Source organism: Pinus tabuliformis, chromosome 5_2, assembly GCF_031772625.1.
Source record: "Pinus tabuliformis cultivar Carrire ecotype Pingquan chromosome 5_2, CPIR1, whole genome shotgun sequence".
NCBI lineage: Eukaryota > Viridiplantae > Streptophyta > Pinopsida > Pinales > Pinaceae > Pinus > Pinus tabuliformis.
Window position 1 is genome coordinate 617,708,609 of NC_142306.1, and position 6,056 is coordinate 617,714,664.

The 6,056-nt window shown below is 36.3% G+C and overlaps 1 non-coding gene across 1 annotated transcript; it reads left to right on the forward strand.

Annotated features, from left to right (window-relative positions):
- The first annotated feature begins 2,693 nt into the window (after positions 1-2,693).
- On the forward strand, positions 2,694-2,766 carry TRNAR-UCU (transfer RNA arginine (anticodon UCU)). The gene has a single exon. It is a non-coding gene; the product is annotated as a tRNA-Arg (tRNA).
- Positions 2,767-6,056: the final 3,290 nt, after the last annotated feature.

Consider the following 6,056-nt stretch of genomic DNA (forward strand, 5'->3'; position numbering starts at 1 on the left):
ATGAAAAAGCAAAATTGTCACATTCTTTGTGTAAAATGATAAATTCTTAGAATGAGCATTGGGGTATCCATTGCATCTGATGGATGGACAAATGTAAAAGGCAATCCATTGATAAGTTTTCTTGTTGTGTCTGTTAGTGGTGCCATCTTCCTTTTAGCATATGATTACTAAGAGAAGTTCAATGCTGACATCAACATTGAAGAACCATTACTTGAAACAATTGAATGTATTGGGCCATACAATGTCATCCAAGTCATCACTGATAATGTTGCTAATTGTAAGGCATTGAGAGAAATTATTGAGGATAAAGACCCCAACATATTTTGGTCTAGGTGTTTGGTTCACATAATGAACCTTTTGATGCATGATATTATTAAGAACAAAAACCAACAATACAAATGGATCGGTGATTTGTACAAGAGAGGCAAACAAAAGATAAAATTTATTACAAATCATAGCAATATCCATGGTATTTTTCGCAGTCACTCAAGATTGGAGTTGTTGAATATTGCAAAGACTAGATTTTCTAGCTATTACCTCACCTTCAAGCGCCCTTTGAAGGTAAGAGAGTCATTGGCTAGCATGGCATCAAGTCCACAATGTAGGTATTAAATGATAGGGCTACAAATGCAGCTGACAAGCAAGGTTTTGAACAGGTGGAGGAGACTGCTCTTGATGGTCTGTTTTGGGCACCTATGAGGCAAGTGTTGCAATCCACCAAGCCCATTTATAGCATGATTCATTTTGCAGATACAGATAAACCAGTGATTGGGGAGGTGTATGAGCAGATGGATACCATGTTGAGGTAAATAAAAGATATTGTTCAGGAAGATGATCCCAACTTGTATACAGTGATTCACAATTGTGTGTGTACACTATGGAATAAATTTAATGCTCCAGTACATGCCTTGGTGTATATCCTTATGCTAAAATACTACTCTCCATCTTGGTTGGGCCAACCTACACCTGGGGGTGGGGTTAGGGCCAAACCCCATACATATCTAGAGGTATAAGAGGGATATATGAAAGCATAAGACAAGCTAGTCCCTAATAGGGAGGAGTGTGCTAATCTGCGTCTTGAATTAAGTAGATACTTGAGTTGCACTGGTTTGTTTGGTTCTTTGCATGCAATGGAAGATATAGATATATTTGATGCTCTCACATGGTAGGAAGCATAAGGCGACATGGGACTTTTGCCAAAATTGGCAAAAAAAATTATCTCACAGGTTGTAAATACTTCTTCTGCGGAGAGGTTGGAGCACCTACAACTTCATACATAATGTGAGAAGAAACAAACTCAATGAAAACCGGGTAGAAATCTTGGTTTATGTGCACTACAACTTGAGGTTGTTGAGTCATTATTGTGATCGGGCTTATGAGGATCCAACATATAAAATTTGGGACAACCACCCAGAGGATGATAATTTGGAGAATGACACTATACATCTTGAAGAATTGGAAGCATAACTTTTGAGAGATGATAATGAAACAACAACCACCATGCCACCCCCACCATCCAGTAGCAATGCCAGTGCTCGAGTCCAGCTATTGTTCCTTTGTTGTCGCTGCCTCCATCTACATCCTCACATGGAGGTCATGTCCCTTCTGGTTCTAGTCGTGCAACTATGCAGGAGGAAACTCCTAGAAGACCACCAAAAGTACCACGACCTACTCAAAAATTAGACATTTCTTGTGGCAAGAGGTCCAAGAATTAGCAATAGATAATATATTTACTTGTCTTTTCTAGTTTCTAGTAGTTTTTGTAACTGTTGACTATTTCATATTTATTATGATATTTGTTGTAAACAATAAATGAAAATTTAAGTTTGAAGTTTGAAGTTGGCAATTATAACTCATTGGTAATGAATTATGAATATGATGCTTCGTGAAAGTTGAAAGTTGTTTCATTTCATGTTAGATATTATTTGTTGTAATGGTTACACTTAGCTTACAAGTACAACTTTGGTGATCAATGATGATAATTGTTATATATTGAATTTTGAAAGCTTGAAACTTTAAGATTGATGAATCATGAGACTCAATATGTTGTATGTTACTAACTCGTGGATGTGGTGGATGTCCCAAACAGGGAGCTTCTGAAAATGTCGCTCCTGCTCTTGCTCCCCGTTTTCGCTCCCGCTCCCTAATAACCTTGTGCTCTACAAAATTTAGGGCTATCAAACCCAAATTTTGACTATTTCATTGCTTTAATTAAATTTGATTTTTATCTTCTGTTTTTATTTTTATTCGTTTATCATCTTCTCTATTGCAAATATTGTATTTCAAACATATATATTTTTCATTTTTTTATTTTAAATATAATATACCATTAAAAAACATATACATTGTAGTTGTAAATTTTGAACACAATATCTAATTATCTCGTTGTATTAATGAGATTCGAGATTCGAGAAGTTGATTTCTTAGAGTTAACAAACTTAAGCAATCATCAACAAAGGTGAGGTTGCTCTCAATTTTAAAAATGAAATGTCATAACAAAATCAAACTTGTGTGGTTTCAATACTCTCTTACTTTCCATGATGCAAGTAATCAGATTTTTTTAACCCACGGGAGAACCGCCGAACAACTCTGATCGATTGATTGCAGAGGTGGCCGTAGTGTCGAGGAATTGCAGATTTCTTTCCGACTTTTATTGAATAAAGTAATGTAAAATGATATTTGCAACATCGTTTGCGCCCGTGGCCTAATGGATAAGGCGTCTGACTTCTAATCAGGCGATTGTGGGTTCGAGTCCCACCGGACGTGTCCATTTTTATTAACCTTAGCAACATTAATTTTATCAATAAATCGAAAAAGTTTAGGGTTTGAATATGACTTCAAACTGATTTTGTTTCACTAAGATTTTGTCTTACTCAGAAGGAACCAGATTACTGGCTTATGGTTTTTCTACTGGTTTTTTGTTTTTTTTTCAGAGAGAAAATCCATATATGGCCGAAGCTTACAGATATTTTTTACAATACGGCCGAAGCCAGCAGGATTAATGGCCGAAGCCAGCAGAATACGGCATTGCCGTTCGAAATCGCCCAGCGAGGGGCCGCCGCAGGACTCGATCACGGCTGGGGGGTGCGAAAGCCAACCGCCCCAACCGTCCTATCATGCACGTCATGTGCTTATGGATCACCAATCAGTCATTTTAGGTAATATGGTTTTTCTTGAATAAAAGTGATAAAACAGTTTATATGTATTGATAATCAAAATCTAATAAATCAATTAATCGGCTAGCAAACCAGATTTTCCTGTGAATACGGTCAATTTGTCTTTGTATATTTTATTTGAAAATGAAACCGAAAAGTGGTTGGTTCTCAACAGGCTTCTGCTGCTTCATGTGACCTGCTGATGCGTCGTGAGTTCGAGTCCCTGTGAGGTGATTAAGAGGAAAGAAAATGACGCGTTGCTTTAGAGTGACGAGTTCGAGTATAGTATAGATTAGAGTATGGAAAGTTTGTTTTTTTTTTTTTCTTCGGGTTATAGTATAGATTAGGGAGCTTGTCGCTACATAATTAGATAGGGTTAGTCAATAGGATTAGAAGCAAGATTAATGAAGCATAACAAATAATTATCTATTTTGAAAGTAAAGTAAATTTGTATATCTCCAAGATTACATTGGAGAAGTTGATTTTGATGCAGTGTGTGTTTGTTTGTTTTTTTTTAAATGTGTCATGTTATTTTTGACTATTCCCACTTCTAAATTCATGATGCAATGTATTTATGATAGAAGAAATCATATATATTAAGTAAGAATTGGTGGCATGTGATATCTTTATATTTTGTTTTTGTAAGATACAATTATTTTTAGATTATTAAATTATTATTTGAGATTAATGGCTATGGAAGCCAAGATTGAAATTATGGATTGTGGAATTAAATTTTATTTGATTAATAAATGAGTTCTTTGGGAATAATTGGAAAAGATCACTTGAGTAATAGAGATTTCTTTCCATTTTAGAAAAAAAGGGTTAGTGGTCAAGTCCATATGGTGGACTTTCCCAAATAATCTCCTTGAAATCCAAAGGAGAAAACAACCAATTTAAAATAGCATAATGGGAGAGAAAGATGATGCTAAAAGCTTAAGTTGGAGAGAAATGCTAGGTTGGGTGAAAAGCAAAAGAAAATCCGACAAGAGATAAATGTGTGCTTTAAAGGAAAAACAAATGAATTTTTCCTATTTAAAATAAAAAGCCTAGGTAATTAAGGGGTGCAAACCCTTAAATCAAGACACTGCTAAAGAAAAATCTACTGAGAAGATCTATAAGAAAACCACCTAGAAACACAAGAGGGAGGTTAATTCCTGAAGGCAAGAACCTCTGAGCTTAGGGGGAATTGCGAGTTGCAATTCATTGGTTGGGAGGTACATGCTCTCTCCCTTAATATTCCCAAGTGATTAGTCATAGTTAGATAATGTGTTTTCAAAATTTCATGTTGAATTATGAGTTTGTTATCGTAATGAATGTTATGTCTTTTTATTGAATATTGATAAATTATATTGGGAGTACTATGATAGTTAGACAAATAATTGGTTCAAATAGGAATTTTGAAGGTATTTTATACTTGGATGGTTAGAATAATTGTTGTGAAATGAATTGCGTATGTGTCAACTTCATAGGGATTTTTAAAGGATTACTAAGTTTAAATGTGTGACCTAACTACACTTAACTGATATTACAATAGTTCGTGCATGTAATTATATTTATATATGTAATTCCCATAATTATAATTTAAAAATTGGAGAAGATTCAACCATGAATATGAGAAGTAGATTTAAGTCATTAAATTCTTAAAATGACTTAATATGAAAGTATGGTGTAATTATGAAATAAACTAAGTAATGATGTAAGACTTCTTCCATAAAAGTGAATTAGAGTTGTTGTTTAAGGAGTGTAGTGAACAAATTCAGGGAAGAAAACATGGAATACCTTCAATATTCTTGTAAACTAGATATCATTTTTGGGATTCAACTGCGTTAAGTAAGTCATTCAAACGTATGACCATTTCCATGAGAGGTAGTCGTAACTGACTAATTTCTCATGATTTTTGAATAGTTCACTTAGCACTCATTGCATCGGGTGATGCTCACAGGGGTGAAGAAGTGGGATTGAAACTAGTGAAATGTGGAGAACGAATCACATAGCATCAATCATCACTTCCGGGGCTTGCACCCGGTAACCAGGACTTCCCAGGAGGTCACCCATCCCAGAACTCCTCTGGCTCAAGCGCGCTTAACTGTGGAGTTTTTCCCCACAATCAAGCCCACTTAGCTTGCTACCCCATTTGCAAAACCTTAGCAAGTATTGTGCCTCATGAACCATTCAAGTAGAGATCCCTTGACTCTTTTTGAATTTAAGTATGGGGGATTTACGCAGTGCATTATATTAGATATCATTTTTGGGATTCAACTGCGTTAAGTAAGTCATTCAAACGTATGACCATTTCCATGAGAGGTAGTCGTAACTGACTAATTTCTCATGATTTTTGAATAGTTCACTTAGCACTCATTGCATCGGGTGATGCTCACAGGGGTGAAGAAGTGGGATTGAAACTAGTGAAATGTGGAGAACGAATCACATAGCATCAATCATCACTTCCGGGGCTTGCACCCGGTAACCAGGACTTCCCAGGAGGTCACCCATCCCAGAACTCCTCTGGCTCAAGCGCGCTTAACTGTGGAGTTTTTCCCCACAATGAGAAATTAGTCGTAACTGACTAATGAGAAATTAGTCAGTTACGACTACCTCTCATGGAAATGGTCATACGTTTGAATGACTTACTTAACGCAGTTGAATCCCAAAAATGATATCTAATATAATGCACTGCGTAAATCCCCCATACTTAAATTCAAAAAGAGTCAAGGGATCTCTACTTGAATGGTTCATGAGGCACAATACTTGCTAAGGTTTTGCAAATGGGGTAGCAAGCTAAGTGGGCTTGATTGTGGGGAAAAACTCCACAGTTAAGCGCGCTTGAGCCAGAGGAGTTCTGGGATGGGTGACCTCCTGGGAAGTCCTGGTTACCGGGTGCAAGCCCCGGAAGTGATGATT